Here is a 22,127-nt window from a genome sequence, read left to right on the forward strand (position 1 = left end):
CCAGAACCATTGTTGACTCTTCCTTAGAAGCTGGCGAAGTGGTTCATTTACATTGGCTAGGTCAGGAATGAACTTGGCAAGCTGATTTACCATACCGTTGAACCTTTGCAGTTCAGTTACATTCCTGGGTCTTGGGAAATCTTGGACAGCTTTGGTTTTTCCTGGATCTGCTTCAATGCCTTTCTCTGAAATGATGTGGCCCAGGAATTTCATGTGTCCTTTTGAAAACTCACATTTGTCGTTTAGGGTGATTCCTGCTCCCTGTAGTCGACATAACACTTCTCGAACTCGATTGTCATGAATCTCCTGTGTGGGCCCATGGATGAGGATATCATCCATGTGGCAAACAACTCCTTCTAAACCTTCCTGTATGGTAGACATGGTCCTTTGGAAGATTTCTGGGGCGGAGCTAATGCCGAAAGGCAAACGATTGAAGCAATAGCGCCCAAATGGAGTCACAAAGGTTGTCAGCAACCTTGATTCTTCATCAAGTGGTATCTGCCAGAATCCAGAGTTGGCATCAAGTTTTGTAAAAACTTTACTACCTCTTAACTTGGCAAGATTCTCGTCTACACTGGCCATAGGGTGTACTTCCCTCTTCACGGCTTTATTCAGAGGTGTCAGATCCACACAAATTCTCACATCACCATTGGGTTTAACAACGTTAACCATCCCTGAGCACCACTCTGTAGGTACAGTTACAGGGGAAATGACTTTTTGGTGGACCATGGACTGTAGTTTCTTCTTTACTTTTGGTAGCAGAGGATGGGGTACCCGTCTTGGGGTATACAGGCAATGAGGAGTAGCATCTTCGTGCAAAGAAATTCTGTATGTAGATTTGAGTAACCCCAGTCCGTTGAAGAGCTTGGGAAATTCTTCCTTGAAGTTCACTGCCTTGTCTATGTTGTACACCTCTTTAGCAGGTTTCAGGAGTTTCAGAGCTTCTATAGCTGATTTCGACAAAAGATTATTACTCTGACCTGTCATAACATACACATTTTCTATATGTCTCCTACCACCTAATTCAAGTACAGCATCTACAATTTTCCCTTTAATAAGGTGATTGAGATTGACTTCCCCTGGTCCTCGGAAGTCACTATCTGCTTTTGTGAGGTTACACTCCTTAAGCCAAGGTGTTTTGTCACTAACAATTGTCACTTTGGATCCACAATCAAGTTTAAAGTTAGTCACTTTCCTATCTATTGTCACATCAACTGACCAAAAGTTCTCACTAGCAGATTTGACTTCCCCTAACATAAAAGAATTATCTACTTCATCACAATCATCCTCTTCTATCTCATGAATGGATGTTGACTTTAGGCAAGCCGAAGCATAATGGCCGACACGTGCGCATATGTGACATTTGGAATTTCTGGCTGGGCAGTTTTTTCTGAAATGTCCATCTGTGTTCCCACACCATCTACACCTGGGCGGGCTAAGCCCAGATGCTTTGAAAGGAGATTCACCTCTCTTCCTTCCTGTCTGTTTCGGTTTCGGTGGTTTCCATACATCTTCTTTGAGGTGTCTTTGGTGCACAAGTTTCCTCGTTGAAGATGTACTGGCACCTTTCCGCTTGTTTGTGTACTCAACTGCAGCTTGCACTTTACCTGTAATTACTTGCTTATGTGTTCTGGAGATTTCTGCTGCTTTGAGGCTTTCGATCACTTTGTTGAGGTCTGGGACAGGCCGTTCACGAAGTAGTCGTTATCTCCCTGCTTCATCCGTTGTACCTACGACAATTCTGCCACGAAGGAAAGAGTCTTTCAAGTTTTCAAACTCACAGGATTCACTGAGCTGACGAAGACGGAGCACATACTCGTCTACGGATTCGTTGCTCCTCTGAGCGGCTGAGTAGAAGAGAAACCGTTCATACAAAACATTCCGCTGGGGTATGAACTGCTTCTGCAGCTCGGCGAGTATTCTAGCAGGATTCTTCTTGTCTTGCTCTGTCAGCGTAGGAAGAGAATTCATAACTTTTTGGCACTCGGTTCCCATGACAGTACATAGAGTGGCGGCCACTTTATTCATTCCCTCGGTATTATCTGATCCATCGGCGTTCTTCAATTTTAAGTTCAGATCAGTGGCAATTGTGTAGTAGTGCCACGAGTTTTCAAAAACCTTCCAGTTCTCCACCACGTCTCCTTTCAAAGACATGGGTGGGGGTGCTGGAATCTGGTATGCAGACATCGTAGACTATCCTTCCACTGTCGTCACTGCTGTGGATGTCGTCTGCGTTGTCAAACGCCAGTGCACAACCACAACGTTTTCGGAGGTTTATTTGAGAAGATACGTCGTTTACCGTCGCCAGTAGGGAATAATTACACTGAATTACACTGTTCACGAATAGCCTAGGGTAGCGGAACACTGTCAGCAGTACCGATACGAACGATTTGCGATCGTCCGTCGTGGGCGTTTACGTAAGCAAGAGGGGAAACTTATGTAACACTGAGGGAAGGGCACGCTCCTTCACCGAACTCGGTAGTCTGGTACAAGTTACACACGTACTTCTAGTCCACTATGGTAGTTTTTCTTCGTGATTTTCCCAATTGAGGATGTTCACTGAAGTTTATAGCGTATCTCTCGAGGCGTGGTTTCTCGGTATTCGACTATTAATTGCGTAAATAGTCGAAAAACCACTAGTTCGCACTTGCTCCGAACTCGACAGTCTGGCACGATTTTCACACGCGTTTCGTATCCACTAGAGCTATTGTTTTCGTGATTTTCCCAATTGAGAATGTTCACTGAAGTTTATAGCGTGTCTTACGAGACGTGGTTTCTCGGTATTCGACTATTAATTGCGTAAATAGTCGAAAAAACACCCGCTGCCACCATGTCGGGTGAATGATACGCGTGGGATGCTCGTACACACTGTTTATTATTATGTAAGATCAGTCAACATAGGCGTGAACGTCGACATGCGCAATAGCAATGGTAATGATAGTACAAAGCAATAGCAATAATACAACAGTACCCAAGGGACATCTCACCGAGTTCTTGGAACGTAGTTTGCGGAATATCTTGGCATTTGCGATGGTATCACTTTGAAAGCTACAATGGGATTTGAATATAACTGGTGCGTTATCCCAGTCCATTCTGTGGTCTTCTTGGTTGGCATGATGGAACACGGCGAAGTTGACGTCAATATTTAATGGAGTTTTTGTATTCCTTTTTTATGTATATATAAAATATGTATTTCTATTCAACTATGTCCTCTTTGCATTGAATATGTAATATACGAAAGCGCTCTGCTTCGTTAGTTTCTTTTTTCAAGTGGTCTACTTTGCGTAATACAATGTACGCAATATCATATTTCATAGCTTATAAATTTTGTATAGCGTATCTTAAATAAAATTTAATGAAAATTTTGCATTTAATTGTATGCAATATTTATGTAATCTTTGTATTGTAAAGAAATAAACAACAACAGTTTTTAAAATAAAAATGTTCACTCTACCTTTATTCAAGTTAGTATGCAAATATGCCCCACATGTTCGAACCTCACAAGAAATTCTAAAATTATTATGTTTTTGGCCAACTTCATCAACCACGTTTACCAGGGTTGCCAGGTTTTCTACCAGGAAAAATGCCAACTTCTGACAAAATGCTGCAAAAATGTTTTTAAAACATGCCCCAAAAATGCCAACCATTACATTTTCTAAGATTTTTTTTTTGTATTTTGGTTTTACATGTGTAGTTAAAAATAATGTATATAACTACAATTACAATATGAAAAATAGTTTTTACGGTTGACTAGCCAATATAATACAATACCACATGATATAACCAAGATCAAGTAGTTAAAGATAATGTGTATAACTACAATTACAATATAAAATATTTTTCTACTGTTGACTAGCCAATGTAAAACAATGTCACATGATATGACCAAGATCAATTTATATCATTCATGTACATCATCATTTAATTCTAGTGGTACTGAATTTTATCTACTTCAAGACTGTGTGAAAAGGAAAGAAAGATATGAACTTCCAAAATAAAATATATTATACTCCGTATTATGTGAGAAAGAAAAAATACCAATAACTAAAATAAAATGTATTACTCCATACATTACGTTTAAGTTCCTAAGTAAACTTTTTGGTATCCTCTACAATAAATTAAACCAGTTTATTAAACAACCTCCTAGAGACTCTGATGTACATAAATAGAAAATACATTTGTGACTTTTCTATTGTGTCTAAATATAATCAAAAGCATCATCAGATTTAGAAATGTTTGGTGCACTACTCCGTTCTTACATATTTTCACTAAAGAGCTGAAACATCCTTTGGCTAGGCACAAAATCTTTACATTTCCCACATAACCAAGATAAATTTATATCATTCATATACATCATCATTTAATTCTTGATACAGTAAAAGAGTGATCTCTAATCACGACCGGGTATTTAAAAACGCCCCCCAAAAATGCCAGATTCTCAAAAATGCCACCCAACAAATTTTCCTGCCAAACACAGTAAAAACATTCCAGATACAAAATTTGGCATAAAACGCCAATCTGGCAACTCTGACGCTCAGTGATGATCTGCATTCGCAGAACATAGATGGCAGGCTAGCGGTACCATGAATCGTAACCACGAATCGTAGCTGGGGTCGGTAATTTTGCAGAGGATAAAAACGTTACTTCTCTTTGATCAAATTACATGAAAATCACACCTTTTAAAGAAAATAGTTCAAATAATGCAACCATATGCTAATTTGTTACGGTATATGTAGCTGTGGTCGGTCATACTGCAGAGGCTAAAACATAACTTCTCTTTGGTCAAATTACATGAAAATCCACACATTTTAAAGAAATGAGTTTAAATAATTCAACTATATGTAGTCTATTACACTAATAACACAACAATAAGAAACTTAAAATGTAGTTTGATCCATACCACCAGTAATCATAGACGGCGGGCTGGACGAGTCGTAGCCGGGGTCGGTAAAATTGCAGATGATAAAAACGTAAGTTCTCTTTGATCATATTACATGGAAATCACATACTTTAAAGAAAATAGTTCAAATAATGCAACCATACATATAAAGAAGTGTGCATTTGAGCAAAACCCGTCCTTTTTTGTATTTTCTCTGTTTTCTCTGCAATTAGTGAGACCCCGCCGACCAAACCCAAACAAAGACGGCTTTTGCTCAAATGACAAAAACGTAACTTCTCGTTGATGATTTTACATGGAATTCACACATTTTAAAGAAAATAGGTCAAATAATGCAACCATATGCTATTTCTTACATATAAATTATGCATTTGGGCATAAACCGTCATTATGTGGTTTTGGTCGGCGGTTGGTAATTTTGCAGAGGATAAAAACGTAACTTCTCTTTCATGATTTTACATGGAAATCACACATTTTAAAGAAAATAGGTCAAATAATGCAACCATATGCTAATTTTTATTTAAAATTATAAACTTGAGCAAAAGCCATCATTGTTTGGGTTTGGTCGGCGTTGGTTGCCAGTTGGTAATATTGCAGAGGATAAAAACGTAACTTCTCTTTGATCATTTTACATGGAAATCACACATTTTAAAGAAAATAGGTCAAATAATGCAACCATATGCTATTTTTTACATATAAATTATGCATTCGAGCAAAAACCGTCATTGTATGGTTTTGGACGGCTTTGGTCGGCGTTTAGTGATACCGGAATTGAGAAAGTGAGCAAATTAGTTGTGGTCAGAATAGGAGAATACTGTGCTTGATTTATCGTTTATTTGAACAGTGTTGTTGTCAGTTCTTTCATTAATCACTGGCTTTGTATGCTTCTCTAAATTGCAATTCTTATTTCCCAATGCAGTCCCTAGATGGGAGTGGGGGTTTAGTACAAACAAGTGATTTCCAATTGAAATGGAACACCTGATTTGGTCATATCAACAGGAAAACTGTTGGAAAAAATTGCCTGTTGGGTGTTTTGCGAATGTTAGGATTTATATCCCTGAATGCAATGTAACTTTGGATAATACATTTTTTTCTACCTAATTTACCTCAAGTTCATTGAGGAAAGCTCTTTTAGGTCAGCGAGATAACATTATATGAAGTCAGGTATTAGGGTTCATATCAACAGGAAAACTGTTGGAAAAAAATTGCCTGTTGGGTGTTTTGCGAATGTTAGGATTTATATCCCTGAATGCAATGTAACTGGATAATACATTTTTTTCTACCTAGTTTACCTCAAGTTCATTGAGGAAAGCTCTTTTAGATCAGCAAGATAACATTATCTGAAGTCAGGTATTACATGAATGATGAGTACAAATGTTCATTCTGATTTTATTTGCGGTTAGAACCTAATTTGATTGGATTGTGGATCCTATTTACCATGTGTATTTTTTCCACACTGTGCTAAGTAACGTCTTGATCTGACATCTGATAAATGTCGGTAAAACTATCTGTCATCAGAACATGATGATCAGAAGAGGTATGTAGCAATATCTTTGGGTAGCATGAACTATTGAATGGCCAGAAGTTGCAGTGTCAAAGCAAAAAATATGCCAGGAGATCCTTCTATTCATAACAAGGTCCATGTTTCTGTCACAGGATTAAGTTTATGGATTCCCTAGGCACCAAGAACTCGAGTTCAAATGCCATAGAGGAAAACTATTGACAGCAGTCATGTGATACATGCTTGTCAGGCACTGGCAAGATCAGAGGTCTCCAAAGAGGTTGATATTGACCCATGGTAGTCAATGTGGGTATGCAAAGGGTCAATAAATGCTTGGGGGTCGATAAATACCTAACCTAACATTTTGGGGGGGGTCCTTTCCAACCACCATCTCTTGCTCCACACACATTTCCAATAATTTCTCTCCACTTTGATTCCTTCAGGGTAAACCACATCTTCCAAATATAGGTACGCGCAAAAATAAGCATGACGTCACCATCTTGCTGGTACTGTTTACGCCATTTTTTGCGACCCGTTTGATTTTGTTTTGCTTAGTTTGAATGTTTTGAGCGTTCAGCACATGCACAGGACATTCAAATTATCTTGTTATTGTGCAAGTGTATGCCCAAATCTTTCAAAGGAAACAAATATTCACCGATTCCAACGCAAATTTGGTTATCAACCTTGGCAAATTAGTTTTCCGAGTGAAAATATTAAGGTAAGACATCATTAATAATCTATTGTAATGTAATAAAACTGTTTTTTAACCTATTTTCTCCCGTATATGAGCAGCTCAAGATTGTTGGGTAATATACACTTGGTCAAATGACCCAAAAATCTTCACATGCCAAGTTGCATGTCAATTGGGCCAGTGGTTAGGATGTTATTTATTATTTCCAATTTGATGACAGTTGCCATGGTGACATGATAGGTGTTAGTAAGAATGGTATAAGAAGGTCCTGCAATGTTAATGACATGGTGACATGATAGGTGTTAGTAAGAATGGTATAAGAAGGTCCTGCAATGTTAATGACATGCTCAGGAGAATTGTTGACCCAATATTTATCATGAATTGTTGACCCATGATTTATCAGAAGAAGGGTCTGCAATGTTATTGACATGCTCAGATTTTTTATTGACCCATAAAACCTAGACATGCCAAGTTGCATGTCAGTTGGGGCAGGGGTTTGGATTTTATTGATTATTTCTAAATTGACAACAGTTGCCCATGGCAATGTGATAGGTGTTTGTAAGAATGGTATCAGAAGAAGGTTCTGCAATGTTATTTACATGATCAGGTGTTTTATTGACCCATAAAACCTAGACATGCCAAGTTGCATGTCAGTTGGGCCAGGGGTTTGGATTTTATTGATTTATTTCTAAATTGACAACAGTTGCCATGGCAACGTGATAGGTGTTTGTAAGAATGGTATCAGAAGAAGGTCCTGCAATGTTTATGACATGCTCAGGTGTTTTATTGACCCATAAAACCTTGACATGCCAAGTTGCATGTCAGTAGGGCCAAGGGTTTGGATTGTATTGATTATTTCTAAATTGACAACAGTTGCCATGGCAACGTGATAGGTGTTAGTAAGAATGTGTATCAGAAGAAGGTCCTGCAATGTTATTGACATGCTCAGGGGTTTTATTGACCCATAAAACCTTGACATGCCAAGTTGCATGTCAGTTGGGCCAGGGGTTTGGATTTTATTGATTATTTCTAAATTGACAACAGTTGCCATGGCAACGTGATAGGTGTTAGTAAGAATGTGTATCAGAAGAAGGTCCTGCAATGTTATTGACATGCTCAGGTGTTTTATTGACTCATAAACCCATGACATGCCAAGTTGCATGTCAGTTGGGCCAGGGGTTTGGATTTTATTGATTATTTCTAAATTGACAACAGTTGCTATGGCAACGTGATAGGTGTTAGTAAGAATGTGTATCAGAAGAAGGTCCTGCAATGTTATTGACATGCTCAGTGTTTTATTGACCCATAAAACCTTGACATGCCAAGTTGCATGTCAGTTGGGCCAGGAGTTTGGATTTTATTGATGATAATCTGAAAATTGACAACTTCATGGTTGCCATGAGAAGGCAAATATGGTATGATGGAGATGCCTTGCATTGTTTTTGACATGCTCATGTGATTTGTTGATCCTTAAAGCCCAAGTATTCCGAATTTTAATAAAATTGGGCCAGTGGTTTAGAGTTAATGTGTATTTCTTTACCGAAATCTTTACAAATGACCACCCTTTATTCTAACATTTTGCTATGGTGAAGTCAAGCCAAAAATGTGGGCTAAAAAAATAATTCAAAAAATCGTATCTCCCTTATTTTTCGAGCTATTTCTAAAACTTAAAAAGCATTTTGTTTCTAATAAAATAGCCTTTCATATGCAACAATAATTTAAGGGTTAAAAAAATGAAAATTATGTGCCCGTACATACATACATACATACATATACCAAGGCTTTTTCCCCCTTACAAGGGAGGTAGCCAAAAAGAAAAAGGCATAAAATCATTCCCACCCATTCCATCCCTAAATACACTCCACACCCCTCCACCCTCCCTCTTATCCTAGCACCTCCCAGATGACGGGTCATCCTTGCACCTTGTCCACTCCCCTGGGTCAGAAGCAGTGTCGCAAGACACAGCACATCCACAGCAAGGCCACTTCATTAAACCTGCGACCCGTGTATAAAAAGAGAAGACGGGGAGAAATCCCTTCGGGCTGCGTCAAATTTTGTCCCCTCATGTTCACTCCCTCCACATCTGCCTTCCACACCTCTTTTACTAGTCTTTCTTCACTCATTCTTTCCATGTGTCCAAACCATCCTAATACTCTTTCATCAACCTTATCTTCCAACTCCCTTTCCACCCCCGTTCTCCTCCTCACCTCCTCATTTCTCACGCTATCCAGCCTAGTAACCCCCATCATACTTCTCAGACACCTCATCTCAAACACATTCAAACTCCTTCTCTCTTCCTCTCTTATGTTCCATGTTTCTGCCCCATAAAGTGCTGTTGGTACAATCACTCCTTCATACAGTCTCCTCTTAGCATCCATTCCCAAATGTCTATTCCTCATTACACTCTTTAATCCACCAAGGCATTTACTCGCTTCTCTAAATCTACATTCTATCTCCACCTTCACTCCTTTTCCTGCCATATTTGCACCCAAGTATCTAAAACTATCCACTTCCTCCAGTCTCTCTCCATTAATGCTCATTTCCAGTCTACTGCCACTTTCACCCCTTGTACATCTCATCACCTTACTTTTACCCACATTTATCTTTAGCTTTCTTCTATCACATACTCTCCCAAACTCTGTCACCAACTTCCTCAATCTCTCCTCCGATCCTGCCACAAGCGCAGTGTCGTCCGCAAACAACAGCTGGCTCACCTCCCACTTTTCTCCATTTTCTTTCACCATCTCCAATCCCTGACCCACTAACCTTGCATTTACCTCTCGCACTACCCCATCCGTGTATAAGTTGAACAGCCAGGGCAACATAACGCATCCTTGACGAAGTCCCACCTTTACCTCGAACCACTCACTCTCTCCATTTCTAATCCTGACACAAGCTCTACTACTCTCATAAAAACTCTTGACAGCTTCTAGAAGCTTTCCTCCTATCCCATATATCTGCATAACCTCCCACAGTGCCTTTCTGTCTACCCTATCGTAAGCCTTTTCCAGATCCATAAAAGCCCAAAAAACATCCTTCCCCTTTCCTATAGCTTTCTCACATATTTGTCTTACCACAAAGATCTGATCTACACAACCTCTACCTGTCCTAAATCCACACTGTTCCTCACCAATTACTCCCTCTGTTCCTCTCCTAATTCTCTCAATCAAGATCCTCCCATAAGCCTTCCCAACTACACTTAACAAGCTAATCCCTCTGAAACTACTACATTCACACTTGTCCCCTTTTCCCTTGTAAAGTGGAACTTTCCAGGCACTCCTCCAGTCCTCCAGCACTCTACCCTCTCTCCAGCAAACATTGAATAACCGTACCTACCAAATATTATCCAGACAGAATGCCACAAGACATAGGTAATTCATATATAAAACACAAACAATTACATATTTTGCATATCTATTTTATTTTTCCCATACAAAAAAGAAAACCGTACATATAATGTTAAAATAAATTGAGATGATGGCATTAAGATTCTTGATGCTACAGGTTGATTACTCCCATCTCTGATGTTTCTGTAGAGCCTGGCCATTTGCATCATTTGCAATTATTGACCACCTTATTGTCTTCCTTTTTAGGGATTTCTTTAGGGTCCATTCAGAGGAGTGATTATTTCCAACCAGAAAAAACATAATGGTAATAAAATAATAATAAAATTGAAAATAAAAGAAATAACAGTTATTCCACTTTTCATACGTTGTGTGATGCCTTCACATTACTTAGGTCATACTCTGATTTGAGGCTTCATTTGTAATCACACAATTCTAATGGTTTTGAAAACTTTATTCTCGTTATCATGCTATATAACCATTTAATTCTTGTGTGGTTTTAGTATAAACATAATACATATACCAATGCTATTGCCCCCTTACAAGGGAAGGAACCAAAAAACAAAGGTATAAAATCCACTCCCACCCATTTCATCTCCACATGCTCCACTCCCATTCACCACCCCCCCTCCCTCTTATCTTGGCTCCTCATGGATGGTGGGTCATTCCTGTATCTTGCCCCACTGCCCTTGGTCAGAAGCAGTACAACAAGACACAGCAACACCACTTCATTTTATTTGTGACCCCCCCTCTCTGCCCCCTCATGCAGAAAAAGAGAAGATGGGGAGAAATCTCTTTGGGCTGCATAATAATATCATTCACACATACTCCCTCACACCCCCATCCTCCACCCACTCCCATGCATCACAGCATCATCCATACAGAACCATTCTCCATTCATCCCTATCTTCTGTCATCACCCTTCCTCAACAGATATTCCTCTCTTTCCCAATGTCCCTTTTACCCTATCCATCCATCTCATCCTTGGTTGCCCCCTCATGTTCACTCCTTCCACCTCTGCCTTCCACACCTCTTTTACTAATCTTTCTTCACTCATTTTTTTTCCATGTGTCCAAACCATCCCAATACTCTTTCATCAACCCTATCTCCCAACTCCCTTTCCACCCTCACTCTCCTCCTCATTTCCTTGTTTCTCACAGTATCCAGCCTAGTAACCCCTATTATACTTCTTAGGCATCTCATCTCAAATACATTCAAACTCGTCCTCTCTTATGTTCCATGTTTCTGTCCCATACAGTGCTGTCAGCACAATCGCTCCTTCATACAATCTCCTTTTAACATCCATTCCCAAATGTCTGTTTCTCATCACAGTTTAATCCACCAAGGCATTAACTTGCTTTTCTCAATCTACATTCTACCTCCACCACCACTCATCCCATTCTGCCACATTTGCACCCAAGTATCTAAAACTATCCACTTCCTCCAGTCTCTCTCCCTTAATAGTTCCAATTTGGTGCCACATTCTCCCCTTGTACATCGCATCACCTTACTTTTACCCACATATATCTTTAACGCCCTTCTTTCGCACACCCTCCCAAACTCCATTACTAACTCACTTAATCCCTCCTCTGATCCTGCCACAAGCGCAGTGTTATCAGCAAACAACAACTGACTTATCTCCTACATTTCTCCATCTTCTTTAACCATCTCCAATCCCTGGCCCATTACCTTTGCATTTACCTCTCACACCACCCCATCCATGTATAAATCAAACAGACAAGGTAACATAAAACACCCCTAGCAAAGTCCCACTATTTCCTCAAACCATTTCTGATTCTAACACAGGCTCTACTACTTTCATAAAAACTCATGACTGCTCTCAACTATCCCATGTATCTGCAATACCTTCCACAATGCCTTCCTGTCTACCCTGATGTAAGCCTTTTCCAAATCTATAAATATCAAAAAACATCCTTACCTTTTCCTAAAGGTTTCTCACATGCCTTACCACAGAAATCTGATCCATGCAACCCCTGCCTGTCCTAAACCCACACCGTTCCTCACCAATTACTCCCTCTGTTCCTCTTCTAATCCTCTCAAACAAAACCCTTCTCATAAGACTTCCCAACTACACTCAACAAAGTGATCCCCTTGAAACTACTACATTCACATTTGTCCCTTTTTCCCTTGTAAAGTGGAACTATACAGGTACTCCTCCAGTCCCCTGACACTCTACCTTCTTTTAGACAAGCATTAAACAACCTCACCAGCCAGTCCACCATCACTGTCATTTATTTAGCTCTTCCCACCGCATTTACTTTTCCTTCCCTATCCTCCTTCACACTCAGCAAATTCCTAAAATACTCTGCCCATTTTTCTCTTACCATCGTTTCTTCCATTGTCATCTCTCCATCTGCACCATTTACCGTTTCTTTTCTGCTTTATTTGCCTCCTCTTCCTCTCTTACCTTCTTTCCAAAACTTCTTTTTATTACTTTTAAAAAATTCTGTTATGCTCTTCCTTCTATTTCATCCCATCCTTCTTGTTCCACACACCAACTTTGCATACCTTGTAACTCCCTCCTTCAACCATCCCCATTCCTCTACTCCTAGTTCTACTCCATCCTTCACTCCCTTTCATTGCTCAAATGAAATTCTTCGGTCTTATACCTCTTTGATAGTTTTGGAGGAATACTTCAAGGGTTCATGAAGTTCTGGGCTACATTTTTCCAAGTTTTTTTCTTTGTATCCTTATTATCAGTTCCTCATCTAATGATACTAGTTCATTAATACTGCAGATAATATTGATCAACCCTGTCATTGGTTGGCTAATATTCCTAGATAGTGCATCTGCTGCAATGTTCTTCCTATCTGGAATGTATTCAAACTTAACCTCATAATATTGTAGTGTAGTAAACAACCCGGCTAATCTGTCTCTAAAATTCTTATGTATGAATAAGTTTTGAATAGCTGTATGATCAGTCCACACACTGATTGGGTATTCCAGTATCATATCTCTAAAACTCTTGTAAAAGCTATCAGTTGCAATTTTCCAAAGAATGAACTCTTTATCATAATAAGAAAAAATGAGTACTGGAAAACTAGTAAGTTCATCTTTCAACTTGTCAAAAGTTTGTTGTTGTTCAGGTCCCCAAATGAACTTTGAATCTTTCCTTAACAAAGAATTTAATAGATTATATGTGTCTGCATATTCCTTAATAAACTTACTATAATACCCTGTCAACCCCAAGAAACTTCTTTCTCTACATTGTTTGGTACTGGGTAGTTCTTTACTGCCTCTACCTTTGAGTTCACTGTACTGAGTCCATGTCTATTTAACTTATGTTCCAAATAAATGACACTGTCTTGCAAAAAACTTACATTTTCCAATTTCACTTTCAACCCTGATTCAACTGATTTTTTATTGTCTCTACCTTTGAGTTCACTGCACTAAATCCATGTCTATTTATCTTATGTCCCAAATAAATGACACTTGTAAAGTTTCACTTTCAACCCTGATTCAACTAGTCTTGAGAGTACCTAATTTAATTTCTTAAAGTGCTCAGTTGCTGTTTGGGAATCTATTAAAATATCTAGAAATACACTGGCTGTGTTTCCTAACAGCCCATCTAGTACTGTATTTATTAATTTCATATAAGTTATGGACTGTTACATAACTCAAATGGCATTTGCTTGAATACATAATGCCCTCTTGTTGTAGAAAATGCTGTATAATCTTGAAAATCTTTGTGCATCTCTATCTGCCAGAAAGCTGACTTGATATCAGTAGTGCTAAAATACTGATTCACAGTTCCCAAACTACAAAATGTATCTGCTATCCAAATATAAAAAATTTATCATATGAAAATTGACTTAAACATATGAATCTGTTTTCCCTAAAAAATGTAGACTCAGAGGTGACTTGATACAGGGCTTTAAAATTCTAAAGGGAATTGACATCAGAAGTGACAAAATTTTCACATTGAATGAGAATCAAACAAGAAACAATGGTCTCAAACTGTCCCGAGATAGATTCAGTTTGGAAGTGGGTAGAAACAAATTCACCAACTGTGTAGTTAATGAATGGAATAAACTTCCTGCACAGCTAGTGCAATGTAGTTCAATTCGAAGCTTTAAGAATAATTTAGATAAACACCTAAGCAAGATGCTGTAATGATTATAATTATTTTGTATTGTTTTTGTTTTGTTATCATTTGTCTGTGATTCTCATTTGTTATTAGTTATATGTGAATTTATTATTTACTATTTACCTGTTTGTTTACTTTTTAACTATACCTATGCATTTATGTATTTTATTTGTTATTTACATTATTTTAGTTTTTATTTATCAACTTATTATTATTATGATTTTTTTTCGGATCTGACCTAGATATGGACCAAAAGGTCACCTGTTGGCATGCTCTGCCTTTGTAATCCTTATTACCAGTAATGTTAGTGAATCAGGTATTGTCTGTTTATTCAATTCCCTATAGTCAATAACTGGAGACATGGTACCATCTGAATTTGGCACCAGAATTAATGGGAAGCTCCATCCACTTTGACTGGGTTCTATGACATCCTGTGATAACATTTCAGTGATCAAGTTATCTACAATGGCTAGCTTGGAATGTGGTAATCTGTAGGCAGGTATATAAATAGGTTGAAAAGCAATTTTAATTTCATCTGATATCTTAAAACAGCTGTTTTGCCCAAGGCCTCCACAGGCAAAACAATTGCTTTATTACGCTTCACTAGCAATGGAATTAACCATGATTCTCTAAGCTACCAGAAGAGGCTGGATGACTGCATTGTGAACAGCTGCCCAGGATGTAACACTTCACCCCATACCATACAACACATAAGGGAAGACTGCATTATACACAATCATGCACGCAAACAACACCACATACACTCTATAAAGGATTTGTGGGAAAACCCAGTTTCGGCAGTAGCATTCCTTGGGGAGACGGGACTGCTCGGACAGACAGTCTAGGGAACGACAACAACAACAACAACCATGATTCTAACTTAGAACAAGTAGGCCCTAGTTGACTCTTACATTTTTCCCCCAAATCTGTTTCTTCCTGAATTGAACAAATGGATGAAAGTGATTCCACCTCTTCAGGACTCTTGTTTAAAATCTTAATGAGTTTTTGATAGACTTGAAAACATCCTATTTGTGAACCTTGTTTTAAGACTATGTCTTAATTCAAAGTACTAATCACTAATATTTCGTCCTTGTTCTTGTGTCTTAAAAATGGGAGTAACTGTGATTTCACTAAGATCCCTAACTCAGCCAGACATATAATCATGCCCTCTTTTCTCTTTGTTACAAATCCTATCAGTAAAACTCCTAGGAAGACAGATTCTTGTATAACTATCCCCAGAATGTGCAAGTGTTCATTTTTATGCAAAATAACAACCAAGTCAGTCTTACCTAATGCTTTTAACCTGTTACTCCTAGCAATGTGCAATGGATTGGTTCCAAGATCTTCACTCCCGGTTTCGACCTTTTTAATCACTTTACTGATTATAGCATTTACTGCAGATCCTGTATTAATAAATATTTGAATAGGTCTATTAAATACATTACCTAGAAAGATGAACCTTAGTACAGAAGTCCTTCCAATTGTTATAGTAAATTTATACACTTCGCCTGTTTTACTTAATTTCTTTACATCAATAAGAACTTCACATTCTGTTCTTTATTGGAACTTTTTTTGAGCTTAGACATAATAAGGCAGTTGAACCCTAAGTTAAGTAATTCCTCTTGGTCAGGGGTGAGAATCTTGGTTAGATTAATGTAACAGTTTAAAGAGCATGGATAATATGGCCGCCATTCAGACTTATAGATTTCTTTTGATTAGCTCTAGTGATGGAATTTCTTTGTTAGTTTAATTTCTATAAAAAACTCAATATTTTCAGGCCGAGTTGTGATGTCTTCTCTTGTACTGTTGAATTTGTTGTTTTCGTGAAATTTACAAGATCCTTTTGTGACGGATGATAGTTTATAATTAATTTGATGGAGGGCAATAATTTCCACCTGGTGATCTGAATGAGTTGTGAGAACTTTTGTGTTAGATACAGGTACTCCTCGTTTAACGACCTACTCGGTTAGCGACGACGCGGAGTTACGACGGGCTTTATGACAGACGTTTAACGTAAATCTCCCGAAGTTACGACGTCGTGTACGATAATTAAGTTGGCTGAGGCAAATTTGTATGATGTTATAATTGAACTTGTACAGTGGATATTAGCTGTGAGGTAAAGTGTTCTGAAGCTTAGGTCTACATTACCATCCTGCAAGCTGCAAAAACTACCTGGGGTACAGTATATACCGGTAGTGGTAAATTTTTAGTTTCGACCATGGGCGCAATATAGCAATAGAAATTAATTATTAATTTTGTAAATTATAATGTATCAAAGTAATATGCAATTTTGTGAGCGGAAAAAAAGTGCTAAAACAAATTTCGTAAGTAACGAAGTCATGTCGGACGAATGGTACACCATGTTTGTTATGATAGATGCCGATGTCGAAGAAATAAAAGGACTATGAATTCGTCTAACCTAAACTAACCTGACCTGTGTTTGATAAATCATTACCTGCAAATTAAATGTCATCCGGCTCGTCCTCGTTGTCGTCGTGAGAGACGTTGGCAGACGACAAGATGGCGTCCCAATCCTATGCTACCGACTTCGTTCATTAGCATATTTTCTTGTAGCATGGTACTTTTTACTTTCATTTCCGCCCACAAAATTGCATATTACGTTGATACATTTTAATTTACAAAATTAATAATTAATTTTCTATTGCTATATTGCGCCCATGGTCGAAACTAAAAAAAATACCCCGGTATTCAATATGGAATGTCAGCATACGCGGATTTGGTCATATACGGTAATTTCAGAAACCTAACCACCGTAAATAGTAAATAAAGCTTTAATGTACTGTATAAAAGAGGGAAAATACACGAAAATAAAGATACATGTATTGCTGGACATTGTATATACAGTACATGTACGTATATGTATACACTTTCGCTTAACGACCAATTCGGTTAACGACGGCGCGCTGGTCCCAATTGTCGTCGTTAAACGAGGAGTTGTTGTAATTTGAGTTATATGACTCCCCCATGAGCTCTAGTGTTTCTGACAGTTCTGTATAAAATGTATTTTTGACTAAGTTTTTATGTAATATCTTTCCTCAATTGAGTCTCAGGGCAATATAGATTTGGTATTGCTTTGTAATATTGCCAGCAGTTATAACTGGTACATGGATTGGACAGTGGCTCATGTTAGAGTTGATCTGACAACTATGTGTTTGTTTACATTGTAGTGAAAGAATAGAAAAGGGTAGTAGCCAACACCATTATAATGACCAGTTTAACATTTTTTGGGAGTTTCCACTATATGAAGCTCTTATGGGTGTGTATTGATATGACCAACTAAGTAATCTGTGGCCAATATTAACAGTAGTCAAGTGGTGGTTGTTGGAGAGTAGCGTGGATACATGTGCACCTCCCCAAGGTTGGGCGTGTTAAGCAGTATTTTGCTATGGAATACAGGGCTGGGACACTGTAAACGGTGTGGGTATGGTGTGCATACATTGCATGTTTATGAGGGTAACCAATTCTATTTACAAAGGGAGAGCATGCCGATAGGAGACCTTATGGTCCATAGATAGATAGATAGACTTTATTTGGCAATGAATCAATGTACATGAAGTGCAAATAATGACAAGAACACATAGTTCGGAATAATAAATGCAAATTGCCGAGGATAACACAAAAAGCATGTACGCTTATTTCCATTGTGGTCCTCATCAGATTGTTATTCTACACTAAGTCACACTGACAACATACGTAGGGGGTTAAGGGGACCAGAGACAATCATGAGTAATACCAGTCAGAACACTCATGACACATAAACATTGTTATGGTTTAGCTAATATTACTAAAATGTTTGTACACATAGGAATATTGAGACAAAAAATTTGAGCACCATCACAAAAAGGAACATTGCAAAAAGCAAAGGAACAACAAAATAATATTAAACTGTAACAAAACAGTATGAGTGAGTACTATATCAGAGTAGTACCATTAATGATATACTGCATTATTCTACAGCCGTATCAACATGTATGAGTACTATATCTGTGTAGTACCATTAATGATATACTATAATATTCTACATCTGTAACAACATGCAGTTATAGTGAATGCTACACTGCAGCTGGAGTCACCTATTAATTAAATCTAACATTTGACCTGAATCTCAGGACGGAGTGGGCAATTAGGATGAGCACTAGGGAGTAGTACATTATAACCTGAAGCATCAGGGGTAGGGTACAGGGGACCAGTACTCGAATGAGTAAAACAACAAGGAGAATGAGGAAAAAGTTCAGATCATAACTGTTCTCGGACCCTACCTGAGACGTATACCATATTATGACTGGCAAAACAAAGGTGGAAACCAATTTGTAAACATCAATCATTGTTATACTAAACTAAACTTCTGAAGAACAAAAAAAAAGGGGGGGGGTATTACTCATGGAATCAGGTATCCCTCACTAAGCTAGTAGTACACAAAATCAAGGCTGTTCTCTGTCCATAGCTGAGACATATAGTAACCCTTGACTTTTTTCTTGAAGGTAACCTTGCTATTTGACTTCTTAATGGACACAGGTAGTAAGTTCCATAGTTGAGCACCTTTGAAGTGGAAACTGTTTTTGATGAAGGGACCTGCATGAGGTACAATAAGAGACTCTTGACTGTTCCGGGTTCGGTTCTCAGCCGATAATGTAGAATTACAGCTCACATATGAGGGAGCAGAATTATGAACAACATTGTAAACCTGGTTTAGTTTCGACTGCTGGACACGATATTTTACAGGTAACATTCCTACCTTGCTAAATTCTTCAATACCAATATGACTACGTTGAGGTAAATTTAGTATGAATCTAATTATCTTATTTTGTGTAACCTGTAGCCGGGACTGGTTTTTTCTGCTCAGACTACTGTACCAAGAGCTACAAGCGTAATCAGTGATGTTGTAACAAGGCTGAGACCAGAAGCTTCTTTGTTTCCAGATCAAATTTTCTGGCTTTTCTGTACAAAAATTTGACTTATTTGAACACTTGGATACAATCTTATCCGTTATGGCATTCCCTGAGAGGGACTGATCTAAGGGTATTCCAAGATAGGTTACCTCTTGTTTTGACTCCAAGACATTAACCCCACATCTGACCTGTACATCGCTGTGTTTCCTGAGGTTGGGTTTTGATGCGAAGACAATACTTTCCGTTTTACTGAGGTGTAAAGACAGCCTATTTTCTATGAGCCAGTCCTGGACCGATGACAGTTCGACACTCAGTTTCTCCTCTACTTCAACTGGGTCCCTACCTGAGACAATTAGAGCGGAGTCGTCTGCAAATAGCAGTAACTTACAGTTCACCGCACCTGGCATGTCGTTAATATAGACCAGGAACAGGTGCGGTCCTAGAATTGAACCTTGTGGTACACCACAAGTTATCTCTCTGTCATCTGAGCAGGCTTCATTTACCTGTACTAGTTGTTTGCAACCTGTAAGGTAGGACTTGAACCAGCCAATATTCGCCACTCCTAATGCCTGAAGTTTTTTTGATAAAATATCATGGTCCACTGTATCAAATGCCTTTTGTAGATCCAACAAGACTAAACCCGTGTAATTACCTCTGTCGCATTCCTGTTATATCAGATCGTAAAGGTATATTAAGCTGGTGTCTGTTAAGTAATTCGGTCTAAAACCAGATTGCATGCCGTATAGTAGATTACGTTCCCTGAGGTAGGTATCTAACTGATTGTATACGGTATGTTCCAAAACCTTGGAAATAATACCTAGAATTGAAACAGGCCTGTAGTTACCTGCCTCAGTTTTTGCGTTTTTCTTATAAAGAGGTGTTACCCGAGCCCTTTTCATATCGCTTGGGATAGATCCTGAACCAATGGACAAGTTTATTATTTGGGTTATTGGGGGAGTAAGAATTGTGGCTCCATCCTTAACAAACCTCGCAGGAATGTCGTCTAACCCTGTAGCCTTATTGGCATTTATGCTAGCCAGTAATTTAAACACTTCTTTTTGAGTGGTCTTATGTAGTTTGAAACACTTTGTGGACTTGTCTTTATAGTACTCCTGAACGTACCCCAGCCCAAACTTCCCAGTACCCGTTGGGAGGGATTTAACTAGTGTGGCTATGGTTGTGAAAAAGGTGTTGAAGTGGTTGGCTATGGTGTTCCTATCAGAGTTAAGCTCGCCGTTTATCATGAGTCCTATCCTGTCTACTTTGTTACTAGGCTTTGTGTGAACTTCTAGGGTCTTCAGTGTTTGCCAAAGCTTCCTTGGATCGTGTTTGTTCTGGTGCACCATCTTAGTACAATAATCAGTTTTGGCTTTCTCCTTCCAATATTTCACCTGATTACTATAGTACAGAAAGCCATCATAGTCCTGATTTCCATTTTTCCTAAATCTGGCAATAAATCTGTCTCTATCTCTAAACCCAGTACTTCGTTAGTCATCCATGGCTCCGTCCTCTGTTTTATTCGTATCTCTGAGAGGCGCTACTCTGTCAATAATAGTAAGAAATGTGTACTTAAAATTTAGACCAAACCTTATGAACATCGGTACAATTTAGAACTGGCGACCAGTCTGTCCTACCCAGTTTATCTACAAAATGTTCTCGTGAGTAATGCTTCATGGATCGAAGTTTCACTGTGTTGTGCTTGTTGAAAATCGTCTTCCTAGCTTTCCTAGTACAATATTTGAGCTTGTGGTCACTAAGACCATAATCACAAGCACCAGCCTGCGTCATCTTGTTACGATCGGAGACCAGGATAAGATCTATGATGGACCTAGATGTGCCTGTTATTCTAGTAGGCTCGTCAATCAGTTGTGTCAGGCCATGAGATATTAGCAAGTCTCTCATTGCCTTAATAAGGTTGTTATTTGTACTTGTCAGATTCGTACTAAAATCATCTAGGATAATTTCTTGGTCATGCATATTGACCTGATTGAAACAGGTAGATTCTAATGCGCTATAGAAGGACATCTGTTTCGGTGGTCTGTAACAGACCCCGCATAAGATGGGATGCGATTTAGGTAATATTTCTATCCACACAGCTTCGAGCCCATCGTTACTCATAAGGTCTGTACGGGGGTTGAATGCTAAATTGTTTTGTATAAATGTACATACCCCTCCTCCGGTCCTCTTTCTATAATTACGCACAACACTATAACCCGGAATCGCAATTTCCGAGTCGGAGATGGTACTGTCTAGCCAAGTTTCGGTGACACCGATGACTGCTGCCCTGGTCCGCCGCGCAAGTAGACGGAACTCGTCTATCTTTGGTAGAAGGCTTCTGGCATTCAAGTGCACGAAGTGGAGGCCTCGCTTGTTGAAGCAGTTGAAATCGCCCCCGGGTGTTGACTGGGGCGAGGCACAGCGATCGGGGTTAACAGGTGAAGGGTCAACCTCACCATCGGACAAGGGGGCTCCTGGTAGTTCATTGAGTGTACACCCATTGCAAGTGAAGTGGAGAATGTCCTCATTCACCAAGGCAGCATTGTAGGTTTCGAGGGAAATTCCACAACACTTGATGTGAGTCCATTCCCCACATGATTTGCAGCTGATGGGTCTGCTATTGCGACGGACTCCTTTTAGACAGCTTACACATGAGTGTTTTGGGACTCCCGTTGCAGC

At 38.9% G+C, this 22,127-nt stretch overlaps 1 protein-coding gene across 1 annotated transcript in view; it reads left to right on the plus strand.

The window, feature by feature from the left end:
- The first annotated feature begins 4,895 nt into the window (after positions 1 to 4,895).
- LOC143018177 (uncharacterized) overlaps positions 4,896 to 22,127 on the plus strand; it is a 114,693-nt gene continuing 97,461 nt past the window's right edge. Inside the window, exon 1 of the mRNA XM_076173357.1 lies at positions 4,896 to 4,970. The gene's annotated coding sequence lies outside the window, so the exon portion shown is untranslated. The remainder of the gene's footprint in view (positions 4,971 to 22,127) is intronic.

This window comes from Oratosquilla oratoria, chromosome 34 (genome assembly GCF_046742065.1).
Source record: "Oratosquilla oratoria isolate Oo_2021 chromosome 34, ASM4674206v1, whole genome shotgun sequence".
Classification (NCBI taxonomy): Eukaryota; Metazoa; Arthropoda; class Malacostraca; order Stomatopoda; family Squillidae; genus Oratosquilla; species Oratosquilla oratoria.